We start from the raw sequence: 15,355 nt of genomic DNA, 5'->3' as shown, positions 1-15,355 counted from the left end.
ACATCAATCCACTGATGAAGAACAAATTAAAATATACCAAGCAAGAAAAGCTTGTGTTTTCCAGTCTAGCCTGTAGGGGCACCATGCCCTGATTTAATCATCTCATTTACATCATGATTTCTTCCTTTTGCTCTAGCTGCTTTACATTTAAGAGCAAGTTTCAGAATCTCTTCTGACATCCACTCTGGTCTTCTTTCCTGTCTTTTTAATGGCCTTTCCCTTCTTCATGTATGATATATTTTATGTCATTCCCTAACTTGTCTTTTCTTTGTTCATTAGTGTTCAATGGGTCAAATCTGTTCTTTGGGTGGGGTATGATCAAGGTTGGATTTTGGCTCCCATGGGCTTGTTTTAATTTTTTTCTTCTTTAAATTTGCATATGAGCAGTGGATAGTCTGTTTCACTACGCTCTGACCTTGTTTGGGCTGATATTGAGTTCTAAATAATTTTCCTTCAGAGATGTAGTCAATAGGATTCATGTGTATTCTATCTAGTGAAGTCCACACTTGTAGTAAACCATTTAGGTACTTGGAAAAGGGCATTTGCAATGAAGATGTCATTGATCTTCTGAAATTCTATCATGTAATCTTCAGCTTCATTTCTATCATCATGGTGGTACTTTTCCAACTGCTGGTCCTTTTATATTTCCGATTTTCACATTCCAATCATTGGTAATTATGGATGATTATCTGTTTGATCAATTCAGACTGAAAAGGATGGTAGAAATCTTCAATTTATTTATCTTTGAATTTGGTGGTTAGATAAAAATTGTATTAATTTGTCTTTCTTGTAGACATATAGATATTATCCTATCATAGGGAGCAATGCATTTCAAGGAAGATCTTGATATAGTTTTTTTTTATGATATACTTATTCCTCTCATATTTGTCAGTCCTGGCATAGAAAGCACATGTTTGTTCAATTCAAAATGGTTAATACCAATTCATTTCAGCTCACTAATGCATTGGATATAAATCTCTATGTGTCCCATTTAATTTTTACAATTTCTAGTTTTTCTAGATTCATAATTTATGCAACCCATGTCACAATTATTAGTGTTTACAGATGTTTCATTGCATCCCAAATTATGTCCAATCAACCAACCATGGACCCCAAACCACTGCTCCATCCATGTCACTAAGGGTGACAATACTTGGAAGAGGCAATGCTTCACAAGTTGTATTACGAGTACTTGCCAACTTTAGGGTCTCAACTTCCAGCACTATATCAGACATTTGATAAGTTGCTATTCATAAGGTTTTCAGTGACTAATACCTCAAAAGTGGACCATCTATTTTCCCCTTTTAGTCTTCTCTTAGTCTGTGAACTCCACTGAATCTTGCTCACCATCACTGACCCCGATGGCATCTCAAATGCTGGTGTGATAGCTTTCAGCATTATAACAATACATAAACCACCACGGTACAACAAGCAAACAGACAAATGGTGGAGGAAAGACATGATATAATGATTAAAAGGGCAGTACATAAAGAGGATTTAACCATGACAATTGTACATGCATCTAATAACAGGGCTCCAAATTGTATTAAAGACACAGAAAATTTTAATAGTATCCAACCAGTTCAAGCTTATAAACATATTCAAATCTCTCTGCCCAACAGCAGAAAAAAGGAGGTTACATTCTTTTCCAATGTACATGGATCATTCTCCAGAATAGATTACATTTTAGGACAGGAAGCAAGTCTCAATAAAATTCAAAACATCGAAGTAATACAAAGCATTTTTAAACTCTGATCACAATGATAGAAAAATAGAAGCCAAAAATTGAATAAGAAAAGGGAGAAATAAAGATAAGGGAACTGAATAACAGGTTTCTTAGAAAGTATTGGATGATAGAAAAATCTATAGCTATAACTTAAAAAAAAAAAGACCCAAACAAGAATGAAAACAAAACAGGTGGGAGGAGTCAAGGTGGCGTCCAGGTAGAAGCACCCACCCAATTCACCTGTTGTTAGGTCAGAAAATTAAGGGGTAAGGAACCCAATATTGGGAAGCTGGGTGATAAAAAATAGATTCAGTATAGTAGGGTCTGTGGTTCAGAGACCCCTTGAGATTTTTGCCCACGGAGTGATTCAAGAACTTGCTGAAATGCTCTAATTTCACTGCATTGCCCGGTCTAGTGGGATGGCATTTGCCACCCATTCCTGAACCCAAGATCCGAGCTCATACCCGGAGTTTGACTCTCTGATATCCTCCCTGCTCCTGCATTCTTGGCTTTGCACCTCCCATCCACAGACAGGAATGGAATGATTACATCAGCTATCCTCTTCCCCCCCTCTCCCCAGCTCTGTGCCTACCAGTGTGGCTAATGATAGCTAATCAGACACTGATTTTCAGCAATTGAAGAGCCTCTGGGATATTTACTCATAACAGAATACAGATCCCTGGAGCACAGCCTACAGAACTGGGCAGGAGAGAGCTTGGGTTGGGGTTGGGGGAATTCAGATCTAGTCAGCCCCAAACCCACTTAGCTAATCTGGTCTCCCTTTCCTGGGGAATGGTCCAGCACATCTGCGATACCAGGGCACCCCACAAGCCCATTATAAAAATAAATCAATATGGATTGTGATAAGAGTCGTATGGGCCCCTAATAAAACAATTAAAAAAATAAATCAATAAAGGCTTTCAATTATAGGCTATGCTCCTTTGTGTAACTTTGAATGTAAGCCACCAGGAATCTGGTTCATTAACATAACAAGATAAGCAGAACACAGATCCCCAGAGCAAAGCCTAAGATTTGAAGCTTAACAAAACAAAAAAACAAAACAACAAGAATTGAAAGCCACAGCCCAAGCCAAAAACTGGCTCTACCAGTTTTGGGCTCCACAGAGATTCTTTGAAAGATTGTATATAGGGGCCACACAGTCCAAACCAAGCCTATACTACACTGTACCCCAACCCAGCCCAGGGGCATACCTACAGTCACCAGCCTCAGCCCACCTACTGAGGTCCAGCACTGCCACTGGCCACTGAGTGGCCATGTTACCTCACCTACACAGTAGTCAGACCCACCACCATATTAGGCCACAAGTAGTCCCCAAAACCACTCTGACCTGTCTCACAGACAGAGAGCTCAGGCCCCTCAGTCTTCCAGGAATATGGCATTGAGTTCCTCCAAAACAATACACAGACAGCAACCTACCTCAACATCCTCAACAAGAAAACAAGATAAACAAAATGCAACAGGGAACAAATTCCTAAACATAACAGGACTCATAGAAGAAGCAGACATTGATCTGCCACAAAAATAAATCTTCAGAATTCTGCTTGGAGTAATACAAGATATGAGGAAAGCAATGCAGAATAAGGACACAATGATAGAGGAAATGAAGTCCACAACAGAGGGGAGGGAGTCCATGCACCAAAGGGAAATACAAGAACTAATGGATGAGGGAAAGGAAGCAAAAAGCAAGATAAGGGACGTCACTAACAGACTACAAGCGCTGGAGAATCTACCAGTGATCTCAAGGACAATCAGGCAGACTTCAACAAACAGGAAAAACAAGCAAGATAATCAAAGAGGCAGAAGAAAACCTAAGAACAATGACAGATGCTATGAAAAGTACAATATTCAAACAATTAGTTTACCAGAACAAGACACAATGAAGAAATCAACAGCTGAAGTAGCAAGGGAATTACTGGAAGCAAATTGCCCTCCTTAAGGAATGAGAATCAGATATACGTATCGGAATCAAGGAGAACACCAATTAGACTCAAGCCCAGGAAGAACTCACTAAGGCACATAATAGCTAAATTATCCAACTTTTAGGAAAAATAGAAAATTTTAAGAGCAGCAAGAGAAATAAGGCAGTCACCTACCATGGTGCTCAGATACAAATATGCTCAACGCTATCAGTAAATACCATGAAGAGGAGGAGCAACATCTTCTAAAAGCTGAAAGAAAAGAGTTCCAACCCGAGAATCCTCTACCCTGCCAATCAAGTTAAACAATCAAGATATACGGTGAAGTAAGTCTCCCAGAAAAGGAAAAACTCAAAGAATACCCCATAAGACTCCCACCCTGTGGAATATCCATGCCAACTCACTATGGGACGAGGACCAACATCCACCAAGCACAAGCAGGAGACTGCCAGATAGCACAACTCCATCCAGAACTCAATGCGCTGAAAACAACTACCAAGATAGCATTGCCTCAGAGGGAAAAGAAGGCAAGAACGAACCCCATCCCACCCCACACACACACGCACACCACATAAACATAGCACAATGGTAAGAAGGGAAATAGGAAAACAACCAACACAAAAGGTACAAGATGACAGCAATGAATCCACAGATAGTGGTAATAACTCTGAATGTCAACAGCCTGAATTTGCCCATTAAGAGACAAAGGTTAACAGAATGGCTCAGAAAACATAGAGACAAATCTTAAGCATGCAAACAAAAATAGACTAAGAATAAAAGGTTGGCGGAATATATATACCAGGCAAACGGCAAGTTTAAAAAAGCAGGGAATGCAATCCTAATCTCTGACAAAATTGACCTCAAAGTGCAAACAATAACGAGAAACAACGTTGGGCACTATGTAATGGTCCCAGGATCAGCAGACCCAAACCAGTGAGCATAATAAATACGCACCTAACGAGAGACCTGAGAAATTCATCAAACTATTCAAAAGATGAAAAAAGAAACCACAGACTCAACAATCATAATCAGTGACTGTAATGTACCACAAATCAGAGAAAGGTAGATGACCAGGAAAAACAGAAAAACACAGGCAAACAATTGGAGGATGAATAACAATCTTCTGTGACACAAATGGGTACTGGCCCAGATTAGAGAGAAAATTAGGCAGTTTCCAGAAACTAATGCGAATACAACATGCCAAAACCTATGGGATGCAGCAGAAGCAGTCATCAGAGGAAGTTTGATAGCAATTAATGCATATCTGAAAATGGAAGGGAGACTTATGATTGATAAGCTATCACAAAACTTCAAGGAACTAGAAAAGAGTCAACAGAATAATCCCTCCAATAGCAGAAGAAAAGAAATAATAAAAGTCAGGGCAAAGTTAAATGAGTGGGAAGACAAGAGAACAATGCAAAAAATTTAATGCAGACAAAAAAAAAAGCTGGTTCTTTGAAAGAATCAGTAGAATAGACCACTGTCAGCCTAACTAAGGACAGGAAGGAGCAAACATCAATAGCCAGGATGAGGGATGAAACTGGGGAAATCACAACAGACCCCAATGAGATTTAAAAGATAATTACAAAGTACTATGAAAGTCAGTATTTTAATGAATTCAACAACATGGGAGACATGGACAAATGCTCAGAAAAACAACCTAGATTATCCCAGATGGAGGTCAAGAACCTCAACAGACTTATAGCAAAAGAAGAAATAGATATGGTTATCAGAAACTACCCATGATAAAAGCTCCTGGAACAGACGGCTTCAAAGGAGAATTCTACCAACCATTCTCCACAAATTATTCCAGAGCATAGGAAAAGAAGGCAAACTCCTAAACTCAAATTCTTAACTTTGACCCAAACAGGACAAGGATCCCATAGGAATAGAGAAATGCAGATTGATATCTCTAATAACCATAGATGCAAAAATCCTTTAAAAAAATATTGGCCAATAGAATACAAAAGTATATAAAACATATCATACATCATGATTCGTTTCAGGTGGGATTCATTCCAGGGATGCAGGGGTGGTTCAACAACCAAATGTCCATCAACAAAATCCATCACATTGTTGAGGAAAAGGATAAGAACCACATGGTAATACTGGTAAACGCAGAAAGAGCATTTGACAACATCCAACACCCATTCCTAATTAAGACACTCAAGAAGACAGAAATGTTAGGAAAATTCCCCAAGTTAATACAAGCTATTTACGAAAAGCCAACAACCAACATCATAGTCAATGGAGAAAATACAAAAACAATACCAATTAAAAATGAGACGATAAAATGCCCCTTGCCCCAACCTTTTATTCAAAATCATACTGGAGGTCATAGCTAACAACATAAGGCAGTGGAAGGACATTAAAGGTATCCACCTGGGAGAGGAGGAGGTGAAACTATCTCTATTTGCTGATAAGTTAATTCTATACCTGGAAAATCCCCAAAGCTCCACCACAGGAATGCTGAAAGCAATATAGGAATATGGAATAGTGGCAAGATACAAGATCAATAAACAGAAGTCGATTGGTTTGCTATATACATCAGACAAGACCACAGAAGAGGAGCTCAAGAAGGCAATACCCTTCTCAATAGCCAAGAACAAATTGAAATATCTAGGGATATATCTAACCCCCAAACCAAAAGAATTAAACAAGGAAAACTACAGGACCCTACTGCAGGAAACCAAAAATAACCCCCACAAATGAAAGAATACCCCATGCTCATTGGTTGGAAGACTCAATAGAGTAAATATATCAATCTTCCCCAAGGCACTTTATATTTGTATAACAATACATTGAGGAAATAGATGGACTTTGGCCTCTGCTCAAACCCTCCCTCAAAGCAAGAACACTTTGTTCTAAAAACCTAGCATGCTGTGATTCTCACCCTCCTGCCACAACTACTAAAGACAAAATGGGTGTATACACAGATGTGGTGAAGACAGCTGATGGTGCCTGGTTATTAAAAGTGTCTTGGGTCTTAAAGGCTGGAAGCTAAACAAGCTGCCCTCTAGCAGAGCAGCAACAAAGCAAACTAATAAGCAAACGGAATCAGGTAACAGGTATCAGAAAAACCCAAACAGAAAAACATATTGTTGAGGAAACGGGGTTTGGAGCAGAGACCCAAAACCCTTCTGTAGACAATGGAAATTCCCTCACAGAGGGTCACAAGGAAGGGATGAGTCAACCAGGATGTAGTATAGCACTGATGAAACACACAATATTCCTCTGGTTCTTTGAGGCTTTCTCACCCATCACTATCATGACCCCAGTCCAACCTCAGTTCTGGTTAGAGTGGAGCATGTACACTGGTACAGATAATAGCTCACTGCACACAGAATCCAGGTCAGATAAACCCCTAGGAGCAGAAATGTAAGTACTGATACCAACAGGGTAGGGGGAAGGCAGGGTGAGAAAGGAGGAACCGATTGCAGTGATCAAAGGATAACCCCCCAACCCCACCTCCCAAGGAGGACAAATTACAGAAACATGGGTGAAGGTAGAGAGTGGTCGGTGTAAGATATTAAAATAATAATAATTTATAAATTATCCAGGGTTCACGAGGGTGGGAGAAGGAGGGAAAAAAGAAGAGCTGATACCAAGGGCTCAAATAGAAAGTAAATGTTTAGAAATTGATGATGGCAACATATATACAAATATACATGATACAATTGATGTATGGATTGCTATGAAAGCTGTAAGAGCCCCTAATAAAATGATAGTTAAAAAGAAAAAGAAATCAAAACATACAAACATACAAAAGCTTTGAGACACAGAAAAGACAGTGTCCAGACTGGAACCACAAGAGCAAGCCTAGTCACCAGAAGAAACAAATTGTAAAGTTTAGAGCAGAATTAAGAGAAAAGGAGAAAGAAAATCCAATAGAAAGAATCAACAAGACAAAAGTTTGGTTCTTTGAAAGGATCAATAATATCAACAAACTAACAGCAAAGTTGAAGAGTAAAAAGCAAGATAAAAAGTAAAAACACAAATAAAAAGTTACGTGGATGATATTACAGCAGAACCAGATGAAATTTACAAAAAAGAATCAAACAATACTGTGATAATTTGACTCCATTAAATGGAACACACACACACACACACAAACACACACGAAATAGAGGTTCAGTGTTCTGATTCTCCCAGGTAGGAGAGATGCCTGAATCAGATAGATTGGCCTTTTGGAGTGGAAAAATTTGCCCAGAGGATAAGGATACCCAGAGACTGGGCATATTCTTGTGAGTCTGATAAATTACCACCAGGAAATCCCTCCCCCAGTGCTCTGGTTGACAGGATTGGGAGAGAAAGCTTGCTCTTCTTACCTGTTGGACACCAAGACAGAAGCACCCCTCTGCTACTTAATTGAGAGGGTGAGCCCATGGCTATGGAGAGCTTGACTGAACCTACACAAATGAAATCAATGAAAGAGAAGCTGAAACTCATCAACTCCCTGCAGCTCTAAGGTTGAAAAAGACCCATACACTGGTTTCCTGTCAGTGAAGGACATTCTAAATTGATCTTGAGCCCTGCTCTCACATTAACCTTGAGTGAGGCCACATGCTCCCATCTATTTACTAGAACAGAGATGGATTCATGGTGAGAGAGGAGGCTGGGCTTGTTGGATGTGGTATTTTCCCACACCTTTTGGCCAATTAGTCTTGGGACGCAATTGTTTTGGCCAATGAACTATACTTCCTGGCAACTATAGAAGCTAACCTCAAGAGTTGGAATTTGTCAAAAAATAGATGTCAACTGCTGTTTGTCATCAATCCCTTCTCAGTATCAGCATGACCTAGCAGTATTTGAACCTTCAACAGCTACAAATAGTACTACTCAGGGAATATTATCCAATCCAAGACCAACTGACCAACAGAGACAAACATAAACACAACACCAGCTCTTGGAAACAGCAGGTAATTTCAGTGCACATGAGAAAACAAGCAAAGATGTCACAAACGAGGGGCCAAAGCACAATGAAGAATTTCCAGTTGAAGAAAAGATATTGGAGCTATCAAGGAAGGAGTTCAGAAGAGTGATGCTAATCTGCTTTCAATGGATGGAGGGGGAATATATTGAAAGAGTTACAGGAAAGCAAACAAAAAACAATGGGAGAGATTATAGAAAAAATCAGAATAACCTTACAAGAACAATCTGACAGAACAAATGAAAAAGCAGGAATAATTCAACCACTCTAAATATAAGTCTATAATACAAACACTAAGATATTAGAAAAAGACGAAGCTCTGAAAGATCAAAGTAGTAGTAATGAAGCAACGGAAGCCCAAATCAGTGAGCTTGAAGACAAATCTCTAAAGGCCAAACTGCAAGAACCAGCTATAAAAAGAACAAATAAATCTGAAGAAAATCTAGGAATTTTGTGGGGCACTAGCAAAAGGAACCTCCAGGTGTCTGTCAGTTTGTCATACTGTGGTGGCTTGTGTGTTGATGGAAGCTATGTCACCAGCACTTCAAATACCAGCAGGGTCACACAAAGTAAACCATTCTAGCAGAGCTACCAGACTTAGAAGAAGGAACTACAAAGAAGGAATAGGCTATCCACTTCTGTGGAATGAGCCACTGAAAATCTTATAGATAACATTGAAACCTTGTTCGACACTGAACACCTCATGAATAGAAGGAAAATGTTGTCAGAAATAGTGCCAGAAGATGAGCCCCTCAGGTCAGAAGGCACTCAAATAGGACTGAGGAGGAGGTGCCTTCTAAAAATAGATTCCCTGCCATAGAGTCTATCAGGAATTGTGAACCCCTATGGGTTTCTGAAACTGGTAACTGTTTATGGGAGTAGAAAACTCAGTCTTCCTACCGCATAAATGCTGGTGGTTTTGATCTGTCAACCATGCAGATCACAGTCCAATGTGTAACCTCTAAAATACCAGGGCTCTATTCTCAAAGTAGTGTTGACTAGAATGATGTGGATGGAGTAAAACCTATGGAAGTAAAGCCTTCCAGACCTTCATTTCCTGGTGGGTGACAACCAAAATAAGAAGAAGCACCTGAAAAAGCCTACTGATAATCAGAACTTGGAATGTATAAAGGGTGAATCTAGGAAATTTTGGAGTTACAAAAAATGAAATGCATAAAGATCAATATTCTAAGCATTGGTGAATTCAGATGGTCTGGTACTGGCCATTGTGAATCATAAAAGCATATGGCGTACTATGCCTAAAATGACATTTTCAAGAGGAATGGCATCATATTCATCTTCAAAATGGACTTTCAAGATCTATCTTGAAGTACAATGCTATCTGTAAAAGGATAATATTCGTTCACATACAAGGAATTCCAGTCAATGTAACTATTATTCAAATTTAAGTACCAGCCACTAAAGTGTGTGATGCAGAAATAGAGCAAATCTTCCACTGTGTTTAATCTAAAATTGATCAAACTTGAAATCAAATACACTGATAATTCTTGCTGGTTGGAATGCAAAACTTGGAAACAAAGAGGAAGAAACTTCTGCATTGAAAGCATTAGCCAAAAGGCTCCAGAACCTATGGAACACCGATTAAAATATCTCAACAAGCTAAGGAAAAATTGGAAGCACTCACACTTCAATGATAAGAAATTTGGGTAACCTGAAAGAATGTACAGATCATAGAACAATATCATTAATAGCATATTCAAGGGACATTTTGCTGAAAAACACCCCAAAACAATGCATCAGTATGCTGACAGAGAGATGCCAGAAGTTAAGGCTGGATTAAGAAAAAGACGTTGCTGATGTCAAATGGATCTTGGCTGAAAGCAGAGATGACCAGAAAGATGTTTAGCTGTGTTTTATTGACTATGCAAAGGCATTCCACTGTGGATCATAAGAAACTATAGGTAGCTTTTAGAAGAATGGGGTTTTCAGAACATATCATTGTACTCACACAGCACCTATACATCAATCAAGAGGCAGTTGTGCAAATAGAACTGTATGGTTTAAGATCAGGGAAGGTGTCCATCAGGGTTAAATCTTCTCACCAAAATTATATGATTTATATGTTGAGAAAATAATCAAAGAAGTTGGATTATATGAAGAAGAATGCCTCATCAGGATTGGACTTATTATCAATCTTTGATATGCAGATGACACAACCTTGCTTGCTAAAAGCGAGGACTTGAAGTTCTTACTGACAAGGATCAAGGATTGTAGCCTTCAGTATGGATTGCAATTCACTGTGAAGACCAAAGTCCTCACAATTGGACCAATAGAGAAACAGATTGAAGTTGTTGAGGATATCGGCTTGCTTGTATTCACAATCAATACTCATGGAAGCAGCAGTCAAGAGATCAAAGGGCACACTGCATTGGATAAAACTGCTGCACAAGACCTCTTTAAAGTGCCGAAGAGCAAGGATGTTACTGAGGGACTAAGGAGCACCTGACCCAAGCCATGGTATTTTCAATTACTTCATATGCATGTGAAAGTTGGACATTGAATAAAGAAAACAGAAGAAAAAATCGAAGCATTTGAATTACAGTACTGGCAAAGAATATTGAAATTACCATGGACTGCTAAAAGAACAAGCAAAACTGTTTTGGAAGAAACACAGCATAATGCTTCTTAGAAGCAAGGATTGTGAGACTTCATCTCAATATTTTGCATATATTGTCAGGAGAGAATAGTCCATGTAGAAGGACATCAAAGTGCAACACCATCAAAACAGAGAAAGATCCTCAACAAGACATCCATACAGTGGCTGCAACAATGAGCTAAGCATAAGAATGTTGAAGAAAGCACAGCACTGGGTAGTGTTTTGTTCTGTTTTACATAGGGTCACTGTGAATTGGAACTGACTTGATATCACTTAACAGCAACAACAATCAGAAGGAAAAACTTACAATTGATAAATATTTCAAGAGATGTTCGAAGAAATTTTTGCTTACTTCAAGCCAAAACAGAAAATAACCATAAAAGTAGCCAAACAAACCCCAAATAGAAATGATGCTCAAAGAAAAGCACAACTGTCTATCATAGACAAACTTTCTAACCCCAAGGAGAATGAAAGAATCCTGAGAACAATTTGTAGAAAAGAAAAAAGAAAGATTATACCTTTAAGGTGAACCAAGAAGAACAAAATTGCATTTTATAATAGGAACCTTGCGAGCAAGAAAGAATGGAACAACATATACAAAACCTTGAAGTAAAAGGGAATTGCCAACTAAGAAGTTTATAAAAACAAGACCAAATTTATAAAAATAAGTCCAAATTTACAAAAAGTCCTAAAGGTGTTCTTTGGACAAAGAATCAACTACAGACAGCAACTAAAGGTGAACATATGAACAGCACCATTGAGGGGGGGGGGAACCACCACTCAAATAATACACAAAACCAAATTTATAAGATTGAAAATAGGGAACTAGAAGTAACATCCTACAATGAATAAAACAATACAGTAGTAGAAGATATAATACACTTAAATAGAGAAGACGTTGCATAGTTCAAAAGAGAAAAAAACCTGCCTTAAACTCGGAAAAAAATAAAAACAAATAAACCTCAAAGAAAATGGTAAAACTTCAATTCAATTAAAATGAGGATGTGATAGTTAAGTCTTGGGGGCCAACATGGCACCTGTGAGAAGATGTGGGTGGAGTCTATCTAACCTGCCAAACAAGTCACAGCTAGATGGTGCCTCTTGTGGGTGTGGCCTGAATCCTGAGACATCCTCTCTCTTTCTGTCTTCACCTTCCTGCTATCAAGCCACTCAGGGAGCTGCCAAAACCACTGCCATTGGATCCTTGGGCCATTGCATCCACTGGCTGGTGATGCTCCTGCATTCTGCATCATTGTGTGATGCTTCATGAGTCTGAAGAGGGATTTATGGACTAGTATCAGACTTATGGACTTGATCTGGACTGAGATGGGATGTTTGATATATAATTTTTCCTTGATATAAAGCTCTTTCTTATACATATATGAGTGTCTCTGGATTTGTTTATCTAATCAACCCATCCTAACACAGAGGAAGACCAGAAAGCCTTCTAAATTGTAAACTAAAACCCCCCTAAAAGGAAAGAAAAAAGACAAAATAACCCACTAATAGAAATTTGTGAACAAAGAAAACAATAACACCGTTTAAACTGCAGCAATAAAGTCATATCTATAAATAACAACATTGAAAGTAAATGGATTAAACTCACCATTTAAGAGACAGTGACTAGTAGAATGGATAGGAAAGCTGGCATCACTAATATGCTGCTTAAAAGAAACACATCTTCAACACAAAGACAAAAAAAAGTGAAAATCAGAGGATGGGAAAACAAAACAAAACTATGTGTTCCATTGCTAATTGAAGTCAGCAGTTCAAAACTACCAGTCGCTCCACAGGAAAAAGATGAGGCTTTCTACTGCCGTAAAGGGTTAGTTTCAGAAACCCACAAGGGCAGTTCTACCCTGCCTTACAAGGTCACTATGAGTCAGAATTGAAGTGATGGCAGTGAGTTCAGTTAAAAAGCAGTTTTTAAAAATGCAGGACTAACAACATTAATTTCTGACAAAATTGACGTCAAAGTAAAAGCCATCACACGAAAATGCCATTATATAATGATAAAAGCCACAACTGAACATGAATATATAACCAAAATAGAAATCTATGTACTCAAGGAAAGATTCTCAAAGTACATTAACCCCACTCTTATAGAGGTGAAGGGACAAATAGAAAGCTTTGCAATAATATTAGGAGACTTTAAGACACCCCTTTTGAGGGTGTCTTAAAGAGACAGATCAAATGGGATAGAAACGAACAAAGGTACAGAAGAACTAAACACCACAATCAACCAGCTTGATTTCTCAGACATATATCTAAAACATTTCACCACCAACAACACAATATACATTCTTTTACAGGGTACATGGAACATAATCTAGAATAAATTATGTTAGTCCACAAAGTAAGTTTAGCATCAATAAATTTAAAAATATTGAGATACTACAAACTATCTTTTCAGATCCCAATCCAATAAAATTACAAACCAATAATACAAACAGAAAGCAAAAAAATCAAATACATTGGAATTGAAAAACATTTATTTTAAAACCACTGTGTAATTGAATAAATACAAATACTGTATGAGACTATTCCTTAAAAAAAAATCAAAAGAAGTGATTTTCACTCCAAAAGAAGCAGGTTTTAATAGTTACAAGGGGACTGTGGTGGAGGGAGAAATGAAAGAGGAGTAGAAAATAAATTAATCAGTTAAAAGTAAAAGAAGCAGCAATTCATGTTTTTACAGAAAAAGTCTACCGAACTATCAAATAGCAAGCTTAATTCTGCTTAAACTCTTTGAGAACATTGAAAAATAAGACATTTGCATTTTAATGATATTTCATGATATTATATAAACCTGGTAGAATTGCACAAAAGATGAAAACTAAAAAGCAAGCTCACTTTTAAGTCTCAGGGCAAAAATAAAATAAATAAATAAACGTATGTCTAAATTAAATGGTGTTTAGATAGAATTCAAGAATGGCTCGATATTAGAAGAATCAATGTATTTTTTCATATTAATATACCTTGGGGAAACAACAAAACAAAATATACAGGAAATCTAGACAACTCCTCCACAGAAGTGAATGACAAAAACACTAGTTTTATTATTAAGCAAACAGTAAGTCAAAATATGATGCATACTGCAGGCAATATGCTAACAATTTTACAAAAGCTGAAAGAAACATCACCTTTTTAGTACACTAAACAGATACAATCCAACACGTCTTAAGGTACATAATAAATAGTCCTCAAGTAAGTTAAATTTTCTACACCATTTGTCATTCATAGTTCATTTTAAATTCACCTGATAATTGGGTGATATTTATAATTGCTGGTTATCTTATCCAAAGTAGTAATAGAATTTTCTCAAGTTTCTCTGACAGCTATATTTTGGAGCTAGATGAATAAATTAAAGTTCCAAAGATATTCAGAGGTAAGGAGGCTGTTTCCCATGGTGTCTACAGTTTTAAAAGAGAGCTCCCAGGAAAAGTAACCAAATCCCCAAGGAATCCTGAACATAGACACAGGGTGTGGCACCTCATCAGACTTGATTGGAAAGGGTCGGCAGACAGATCTGGAACTATTAGTGCTTTTTTCCCTCTCTTGTTCCAGCTTGTTTTGTTTGTTTTGTTATGGTTTTTTTTAATTTCTTTTTCTTTCACTGTGTGTCTATCTATACAAAATAGACAGGACAAAAAATTCTGAGGAGAAAAATATGAGACTAGTGGTTCCAGGGGAACATGGGAGAAGAGGGGTGAGGGAGGGGGAGTAGGGAACCAACAAACTCAGAGATAAGGACAACAAGATAAGAACAACAAGAGATCTAAAATTGATGGTGAGGAGGGTGTATAATGCCAGGGGGATTGGGGGAGGGCTTGATCAAGAGCAATATATCGGAGAGGAAATGCTGAAAGCCAAATGGAGGGTGACCATGATAGTGGGATAGGAGGAAGGTGAAAGGAAATAGAGGAAATAAATAGGAGGAAAATGCTATTTATGGAGGTATAGCTATAGGCATGTATATATGTAAGTATATTAATTTATAATGAAAGGAATAGAGGCCAATGTACATCTATTTATATGCTAAGTATTAAGATAGCAGACAGACTTTGGGCCTCCACTCAAGGTCTCCCTTAACACAAGAACACTTTGTCCTGATAACCTGGCAGTCTTTGAATTTTACCTTCCTG

At 37.9% G+C, this 15,355-nt stretch overlaps 1 protein-coding gene across 1 annotated transcript in view; it reads right to left on the bottom strand.

The window, feature by feature from the left end:
- NME8 (NME/NM23 family member 8) overlaps positions 1 to 15,355 on the bottom strand; it is a 57,086-nt gene that overhangs the window by 8,744 nt on the left and 32,987 nt on the right. The window lies entirely within an intron of this gene.

Source organism: Echinops telfairi, unplaced genomic scaffold (genome assembly GCF_000313985.2).
Source record: "Echinops telfairi isolate 266 unplaced genomic scaffold, ASM31398v2 ScPeMD7_7;HRSCAF=31, whole genome shotgun sequence".
Lineage (NCBI taxonomy): Eukaryota > Metazoa > Chordata > Mammalia > Afrosoricida > Tenrecidae > Echinops > Echinops telfairi.
This window is presented reverse-complemented; position numbering and strand designations above follow the sequence as displayed.